Source organism: Sturnus vulgaris, chromosome 1 (genome assembly GCF_052056855.1).
Source record: "Sturnus vulgaris isolate bStuVul1 chromosome 1, bStuVul1.hap1, whole genome shotgun sequence".
Lineage (NCBI taxonomy): Eukaryota > Metazoa > Chordata > Aves > Passeriformes > Sturnidae > Sturnus > Sturnus vulgaris.
Window position 1 is genome coordinate 30,703,789 of NC_142243.1, and position 9,695 is coordinate 30,713,483.

The window sequence follows — 9,695 nt, forward strand, 5'->3', positions numbered from 1 at the left end:
TGATTAAAGGATACTTATCATTCCAACAAAAGCTCAGTCTTAAAGAAAAGCTATATCACTTAACTTTTTCATTGTTTTCATTATAAACTCTAGTCCTTGGGGCTCTGCAGATGGAGAATAAAAATACATTCAATTCATGATTCTTTTGCAAACACAAAAATGTGCCATAGTCAATTCAGAGCTCCAGTGCTTACATGTAGAAAATAGAGAGCATGTGTATTTGCCTTTATAGAATATTTGAACTTTTAAATGAATCAAATTTCAACAACTTGAAGAGTAGAAGGTCCCCCATGGGATTTATTTTCATGGTAAAATCATGCTCCAGTTACCTTTTTCATTGTTTTAATTGTCTACATTTTGCTTTGCTTATTTTTATTCAATTCCATTTTCCCAAACTGAAACAAATTTGCTTGTAGTTCACTTTTAATTTCAAGTGACTTTTAAACTGCTAAACCCCAAAATTATACACATCATTTGGATTTTCCCAGCAAAAATCTGAACATCTACACAAACCATATTGTCCTTTAGAGTCTAATATGGATTGCCCCAAACTGATATTTGATGTCCTATTTTGATGGAAATATCTAGACAAGTGTTAATATCACTAGACGTCACTAAACCATCATTTCCTTTTCAAAGATTCTATGTAATTGTTTTCCATTTGGTAAGACATTCGTATTTCAGTAGTTTAGTTTTCATCTCCGGATATGACTTTGTCTCCTTTGACTGCTTTGATTATCACCTACATTGTATGTAAACCATTGTGCTCTACACTTCAGTTTTGGGGAGCTTTTCTGGTCATTGTGCATAACTGGGCGGGGGGGGGGGGGGGGGGCAGGTAAAGCCTTCTTGTGGGCTCGTTTTTATAAAGTGCTCAGTTTTCACATACTCCTACACCAGAATTTTCATTTGTGGTAGCTTAATTTACTTTTTAAACCTAAAATATGAAAAAAAATTTCTCCCTGTTGAGAATATGTAAAGAGACTGTTCACATCTGGATTTCGGGGAAACTTGCTTTATGTTTCCTATGTATCAAACTATGTATTCTGCTGAAACTTTTCAGAAGAAGCAGAAAATGAATTCGCAAGAGCAGAAGGGCAGTCGTCCCTATAGTTCTCATGTTCTACTTTTCAACAAGTAGAACAGCCTCTTACCTGTCTGTTGCTGATTCCTGGACTTCCAGTTATCTTGTTCTGTGTTGTCAATACCCAAATAACTCACTTTTATGCCATGCTCGACCACTACCAAAAAAAAAATTGGCATGTGCCAGAATACACAGTGGTGCCACTGCTTATTTAGAATCATCTGGGTTTATGTCTTGCTTGCTGACACTGGAAGTGCATCTGTTCGGAATACAGCATCTCAGCTTCTCCAAGTGTAACCATTTTAATGCACTGCCTCTGCCTGAAGAATGCATTGCTTCTGCCTTGCCACCAGCCTCTGATTTGTTGTCTGTGTGGTGTGGAGCACACTTTCTTCGCTTGATGGGATTTTAATATAGCTGTGACTCTTACTAGGTCCCAGAGGTTACATTTCGCCATGTATCTTTTTGATCCGTGTTTTTCCTGTCTGCCAGTGGGCTTATATATGCCTTTACAATAAAAGCAAAACTTTCAAGCTAGTTTTTTTTTACAGAGCATTAGCATTTTGCCTTCCTGTTTAAGCTCTTAGTTTCACCTTGTTAAAGATATTTGGCTACCCTTGAAACTTCACCAAAACTTCAGTCAATTTCTCCTCCATTTTCAACACCCAAACCATTTCTGTCCCACACATAAATTAGCCTGGTTCAGACAGCACTGGGAGCATTTGTATATCTTGGAATTAAGCTTTCCCTCTAAAGAACCTCCATGGTTATACATAAATTCATTTTAAACTTGACATTACTAGTGAGAGAATTATTCAGAGTAAGCCCCTAAGAGACCAGCCAGGATTTAGGTGAAGTATAGGTACAAACAACATTTCTGAACTTCTAAGGGCATTACTTTTAACAATCTACTTCCAGAACTGAATGGGAAGGTGACAGTACTTCTTAATCAAACATTAGTTACCAGCTTTGGGGGGAAAAAAAATCAATGTGCTCTAAAAGTATTTTTTTTAAGAAATGAAAATGCAAGAGAAACAGAGAACTCACATTCAAGCATCAAGTTTTCAAGGAACTTAAACTCATTAAAGAAGAGGTATTCATGCATATATAGAAGCACTCTGAAGGAGGTAATGTGGTGCCTACTTCCCATTTGATCAAGCACCTATTTAGAAGGGTTTCCAAGTATTTTAGTTCTCTAACAAGATTAATTCTGAGCACAGATACACATATATATTAGGTAATATATGTGATGTAAAGGACTTATAAAAAAAACAGTCATTTTCACACAAAATCTTGGCTGGTGGTCACAGCTGTAGAGAAATATTTTAAAATCTGTGCAAATTATTGTCAATAAAACATCCCTGAAGAGAAATCCATTTTCTTTAATAGCTTCCAGATGTAATACTAAGAAGAGGGTGTCCAAACTGATCTAATTTATAGTCTGACTATTTTCTTCTTTGTGTTCATAGAATCATAAAATGGATGAGGTTGGAAGGGATCGCAGTGGGTCATCTGGTCCAACCTCCCTGCTCAAGCAGAGTCATCCTAGAGCACAGGACTGAGTCCAGATGGTTCTTGAATATCTCCAATGAGGGAGACTCCCCATCTCCTCTGGTTAATCTGTTCCAGTGCTTGTTCACCCTCACAGCAAAGAAGTTCTTCCTTTTATTCAGGTGGAATTTTTTGTGCATCAGTTTCTTTCCATTGCTTCGTGTCCTGTTGCTTGGCACCACTGGAAGAGCCTGGCTCCATCATCTTGACACCCTTCCTTTGGATACTGGCAGAGATCTCCTCTCAGTAGTTTCTTGTTGTGGTACTACATGGAAATGCAATGCTGTAAAAGGCCATATACAGTGAATTCACAAGCTACTTGCCAAAAATGAGACACCTATGAAAATAATGCTTATAAGAAAAAAATTTTATAAATGCAGCACTGACCTTGGCAGGAAATTTCCGTTTGGTGAATTACTGTGAAGATGTCCTTTGATCCAAAAACTTAACAAAGATTTTTGCTTATGCCAAGTGGCAGACGCATGGGTTTCAGAGCAGAAGCACTCATCTTTTCTCCCTCAGAAGTTCCACATGGGCTCAGCATATTTTACAGTAATGAAGAAAATGGAATACATTTTTACACATTTGTTAGGAATACTAAACTCACAGCAAGCAAGATCTCTTTGCATCAGCAAAGTCTTCACCACTGCTTTTTCTGTGAAGTTTTATCCAATTTATTGCTGATTTACCCTTTTCTTTTAAGAGCACTTAGGCAATGTCAAAAAAGTTTCTTTATTGTCTTTTATTAAAAAAATAAGCAAACCAAATGTTAGAAGAATGGCTAACTTTTTGAAATTTGAAAGGATTAAAATTTGTCCTAAAACAACTGATCATTTAGGATTAGGAACATTTTATTGTACTTTTGATGAAGAAAACAAAGCATACCAGGACACTGTTTATACGGTTTAAGCAGTGTACTTATGCCTCAAATTACATTCCTCTGGAGAATCTATGTGCATCTATATTTTGTCCTTGCTCTGGTCTATTTCCATAGCAACATGTTTGTTCCTATGGAGAATCTGGGTGAATAATTTCAAATTGAGCCTGAAAGTTTTAAAACGAGGTTTCAGTTCTCTATAAAATAATTATGAACAAAAGCAATTTTAAAAAACTAAAAAAAAACCATATTTTTTCCATTGTTTCTTTTACCCTACTCTAGGCACGATTAGCTCTGAACAATCTTTTGATCTCTTTCCCATGATGTTCAGACTGGGAGCAGGCTTATCCACATGACTTCAGCAGCTGTTATAAAATCTGGTCAGGAATTTTTCATTCCAATTTCAATTGCTCACTGTATTCACTAATTATGTTGTTATATACACACACATTCCAAATTTTTACTCAGAAGCTGGGATCCACACTTAAAGAAACCTCTAATAAACAAAAATCCCATGAAGAGAAGGGGGAAAAGAACAGGGCAAGCTGACTTTAAAATTACTTTCAAAATAATAAAGTTCATTTTAGAGAACTTTAGCCAGTACCACTTCCTGTCCATATTTCGATGTCCACTCTTTCATCTCAGGGAAAGATTTTATAGCTGAAAACCATTTATTGCTACAAGATAATAATACTAAAATAAGTTTTTTTTTAAAAAAGATAACTCCTTGTTAGCATTAATACTAATGAAACAACCGTTTCTTCATTTCTTCAAATGCATGCACTCAGAGAAATGAATAAAATTGAGAAGTGTTGTTTTTAAAAAGAGGACATTTCCATCAGAACTTGCTGGAAAATGAAATAATTTTTTAAAAAATCAAAGGAAAGAAAATTAAGAAAAAAGTATCCTTAATTACATATTGTGGGGTTTTGTCATGATTTTTCATAGAGTAGTAGGTCTCTTAAGCCTATTTGTAAAATGATCCAGCTAGTTTTTCAGTCAAATAATTTCAGAAATTCTCTAGGAATTGCCAAATTTGTCTGACCAAAGTTATCTTTCCTGTAATGCACAAAATAACAAGACTGAAAATCCTGTGTGTAAACTGGCATAAAAGAAAGGACTCCTGTTTTACTTGATTGGTCAGGTGGTGCCAGCCTATTGAATCCAGCTCAGATTATACCATTCATCCAACTCAGAAAATTACTGCTGCAAAGATTGAACAACTTTGCAATATTTTGAGGCAGACCCAACATCTGGAGATAATGATGCTTTCATTCTCTATGCCAGCAATTCAAGCCTTACATCTGACACTCAGAAAGTTTTCACAGATGGTCCATTCCAACCTGCTCTTTTTCTGCTTCCCCTGGGTTTGTACTTTTTTAGGCATTTCCCATCTGCCTGCTTTAAAATCTTTAAATAGGTGGAATTTCTGGTGAAAGGAATGAATACTTTTATTCTGCTTCCAAATTCTTTCCCAATGATGCCACGTGCACATTAGAGCTGGCACACCCATACTTTGAAAAGAAGCATAAAGTTAAGAAGAAAAATATGGACATGTTTCCTATAACAGTGAGTCACTGCTGCATTTTAGTCACAGGCTACAGACAATAAAAGGGAAATTAAGTGTCAGTGATTGAATTGGGAGTAATAGACAGAAGCTCTGTAGAGACAGCATCATCTCTTTTCAACTGAAAAAAAAATGTTCATTTACAGGTGCCTTGTCATCAGGCAATGAAGACAGCTTTAAAAACATGCATGGCCTAAGTGAACAGGACATATACTCATGGAAGTGGTTCCTGAATATCTCTCAGAACAATATGCTTGAATCATACAAAAATGACTGAGAAATAGCTATAAAGAAAGATGGTATCAATAATTTTTAATAAAAATGTTGAAAGAAATAAATTTCTATTCCACAGTGGGGGGAAAAAAAGTAGCAGTATCTGCAACAATTGATTGTTAACAATACAAGCCTACTTCTCCTAGTTTGGCTAGGTAAAAAAAGGAACACAGTAAAGGGTGGCAGCTTTGTTTGGAACTAAGTCTGGTTTTCTGTAAGAAAAATGGTTTGTGAAACCATCTTCAGATTTCAGATTGTAATCCACTTGGTTTCAGTGGGAACCAGAAGGAAAATCAGCTCCTGTGCAAGCTGGATATCCAAAATTATGTTGATCAGTTCCTCGGTACTTTGAATCCAGGCCATTTTTGAAAATCTGGGTTCAGTATACTACAGTCCACTTGTATTTGTAATTCAGTACCTCTATTGGAAAATTATATGAACACTTGCACAGAGAAAGAGGAGTGTATTCACCAGAACTGAAGTACTGAAAACAAATTATTAATCAGGTTTGGGCAATGTTAGTGTTTTCTGTCCTAAATCCAAGCCAATAAATATATCCTGTATGGAACATCTGTGTACTGTGCCACAGTGAAAGCCATGGGCATTCATCAACTCGGTGGAATATAAATTTAAAAAACAAGACAGTGAAGTACTGAAAGGTGTTTTTATGTCACAGGAAGATAGGAGAATTAACAAGCAAGCCAGAAATGAAACAGTGAAATGTGAGAAAAAACATCAGATTAATTTCAATAAGTTACAGTAAAAGCTGGAGGATGGATACTTCAATGAGTTGTTATTAAAAGATCAAAGGCCTTTTCCCAACAAAGTACTATTTGGAGACTCCCCATCTAACAGCAAACAGTCATGGATAAATAAGTTCTCTCCAAATCCATTAACTGTCTCGAAATGTGTGGAGCTATCATAGGAAGCCCTTGGGAATACTGTATGTGCTTTTGATCAGATAATAAAAACGTGACATTTAAGTGTGGTTATTCTGGCATCTGTGTCATTCTTGAGGTTGGATGAGGTTACACAGGATAAGAGTTAAACAGCTGATGAATTGAGCAAAATAAAGCAGATGACTATTTATCAGCCTTTGGGACTGCATACATTCTGTATAGTCTCATCTCAATCTAAATAAACATTACATTGTCCTTATGAAGGACACAGTGGAATGTCACGGTTCCAGAACCATCTGCCTATATATCTGTTAAAGAAAGACAGGCTATAGAAATGTGCTTTGCACTTGGAAGATAATGGGGAAATAACTAAAGTGCTTTAAAATCTGTAGAAGCCAATTCCACTTATCTTTTGCATATATGATTTCTACCTTAAAAGAGTCAAAACAATTTTATGGAGCCAGAATAAGGGCACTGTATCATTTGTGCAAGAGACAGGTTGACATTCCAAAATCATAAGTTGCAGCAATGTTCCAGAATCTGAAATTCTTTAGTCCAGGATTTGCCTTAATTACTACATTAGCTTTTCCACCTTGGATTGGAGAAATTTTACCCGGAATTAACTATCGAAGCCTATGTATTGCCAGAAAATATTCTTGAAGTGGTGCACTTCAATGGGTTCCTCTGAGAGGAGCCAGAGCACACTTGCTAAAATAAAAACTGGCTGACGAAACAGGTGGAGGACTGGTCTTTGTATGGAAATCCAAGGGAAGGTTTATTGGGTCTCAGAGGGAGTCCATGGACAAAGACAAAAGTGGATTGAGGCCACAGGATTAAATATGGAATGAAAGAGGCAGGTCTGAGGGTCAAGGTCCAACGGGAACAGGTAAAAGTGGTGCAAAGGAGGAGCAACCAATCAGGGGAACCAATGGGGTAACAGGGGTGGAGCACTGTGGCAAACCAGGACCAGGAGGGATCAGGAGAGTGGAGAACATTCTAGGAAGTATACAAATAAGATGAACAGGGGCAGAACAGGGATGGAAGGACTGTATAAACCAATAGAACTCAAGGGATTAACATGTGCCTGCAAAGGCCTATGGGAGGGAGGCACTTCTCACCATAACCTTGGAGGGGTGTTTCTCCTTGCCTGCTCTTTCTCCTCCAGGGCTGAGTTATTACAGCCCTAGCGGCAGGCCTCTGGGCTTCCAAATATTCTGGTTTCAAAAGAGAAGAAAATTACAGATAACCTCTTGATGGCTCTATGGAATTAAGAGCATGTTAATGTCTACTAGGATAGAGCCTAGCTAACTGGGGATAATATTAACAGTTAGAGAAATCTTTCTGTGAAGCATCTGTAAGGAATTGAAAACAACTGAGATGCTAGAATATGAATCAGTCAAATGTAAATTTGTGTCAATTGGCCAAAAGAATGGACCCTTTAGACTCCTTAACACTTCTTTAACTCTTCTTGTTTAGCTTTATCACAGACTTCTTCCAGGAAATATTTTTATTCAACATTAAGTTGACAGCGTGGTTCAAAGTGATGAACATTAGTTATAACATTGACATTTCACACTAAACACTCATTAACATAAAATAAAATCCTTTATGTGCACCCTTATATACAGACAGGTAGATTTTAAGTGACAAATAAATAAGAAGACAGACCAAAATGTGCCAACATAATAACAAAGTTACATACTTACAAATTATCTCCGTGTCAACATTCCCTAAGGCCTACCCATTTGATTTAGTACATCATGGATCATATCTTTCTCCATAAATATCTTTTTCTCAGCAGTTGTTCCTGAAAAGGCTTACCTAGAAATGTAGATGTAATTTCTGCTTTTTCTATTTCATCACCTCCTCTGCAGCTCTGGCCCTCTGTTGTGTTTTGTTTACAGGCTAAGAACACTTGTGCTTTAGTGTTTCCCTCCATTTAATGCTGCTGTATAGCAGGCTGAGAGTGTTGTCTAATTTGAAAGCTTTGGCCACTTAAAACGTAGCCGTCAGCAGCAGTTGCTAAGAAACTACAACTTAACTGCTTTCAAACATGGTATTGCTAAAGTGCAATTACCCACACCTGCTATTATTATTTATATGAGCTTATGTGTAATTCCTTCTTCACTATACTGGACACGTCCTCTCTTACCTCCCATTTCAATAAGCCCCTTCTTTCTGGTAACTTCTGAGATCATTCCTCATCTCATCCAAACAAACATTTCAAACCACCCCCATATCTCAAATATTCCCAGAGCGGGGAAATGAGCCACAAAATATCTTTGTGAAGCTCAGAACGAGAGCACATAAACGCCTTTCTGGTCACTGTCACTTAGAGAACCTGATTACGAGACAGAGCCTCCAAATAAATTTTCCCCAAAGAGAAATTGCATGTTTGAGTAGGAGTGGATGGGCATTTTTTACTTGAAGAAAATGTTTATGAAGTAATAAAATATTTAACTAAAAAGTAAGTGGATCATTTAGTAACTCTGTTTCTGTTAAGCCAGCCTTCAAAGTTTTGATATATGAACAAAAAAAATGCCAGTAATAAGGAATATACATGCAAGAGGAGTGGGTGTCCTACGGGTGGAAAACTTTTGTCCTTACCTTTTTTATCTTGTAAACATCTATTGGTGCCTCTTGAATAAAAATGGCATCTTTTACAGTATGTTGGCTGTATTCCACATCAGCTCTGCCCATTCTGTTTACTAAGTAATTTCAACCATGTGAATTAGATGTCGCTTTCTTTGCTTTCTGGAGATGAATGCAAACCTCTTGGAACCAGTCAAGCAGAGATGTGAATGAGTGGAAGTCTGAGCCAGATAATGGGAGTGAACAATTAAAATGCAAAGAATTTGTAAAGCTTGATGCTTGCCCTTTTTCTGCAGCCTGAGGTATGACAGTAAGGAGAAACAGCCTTAGGAAACACACGGCACCTCTCCACAGGTAGGAACAGACAGCCTTGGTCTCCTCTTTCCTTCTACTCTCTTCCCACTAAGAGCTGACGACACAAAGAAGAGAACAGGCTCTGCAGGGAGGCAGCTGTGTTAGCCCTAGTCCAGCTATGGTTTATTGCAGCTGTACATCTTCTGAAGAGACCCTTGCTGGCACCTGAAGATTCAGAAATACTGGAAATTTGGCTTACGTATGTCTCCAGTCACCCACATGGGCTCACACAAAATAGAGAATACAAAAAGGGGAAAAAAAGAAAAAAGAGAGTAAAGAAAAGGAAGAAAAAAATAATCTTAGCTAATAAATACTCACACTCAGGCAGACCTTACACCTTCAGAAACTCCTTAAAAGATAGTAATATATTCTAATGTAAATCTTGTTAGTCACTGAACCACCAGTCATTTAAGTTAGACTACTTGATTTTTAACATCTGGTTCACAGTCAAGGTACAATTCCTTGTCTCAGTGCTGTATTTGGGTATTTGTTCTGCAC

The 9,695-nt window shown here is 37.1% G+C and overlaps 1 long non-coding RNA gene across 1 annotated transcript; it reads right to left on the reverse strand.

The window, feature by feature from the left end:
* Positions 1–269: 269 nt before the first annotated feature.
* Positions 270–8,062, reverse strand: LOC148225133 (uncharacterized). The gene is made up of 2 exons (XR_015802903.1): positions 3,023–8,062; positions 270–2,918 (listed from the first exon to the last, which is right to left on the reverse strand). It is a non-coding gene; the product is annotated as an uncharacterized LOC148225133 (long non-coding RNA).
* Between the last annotated feature and the right edge of the window lie 1,633 nt (positions 8,063–9,695).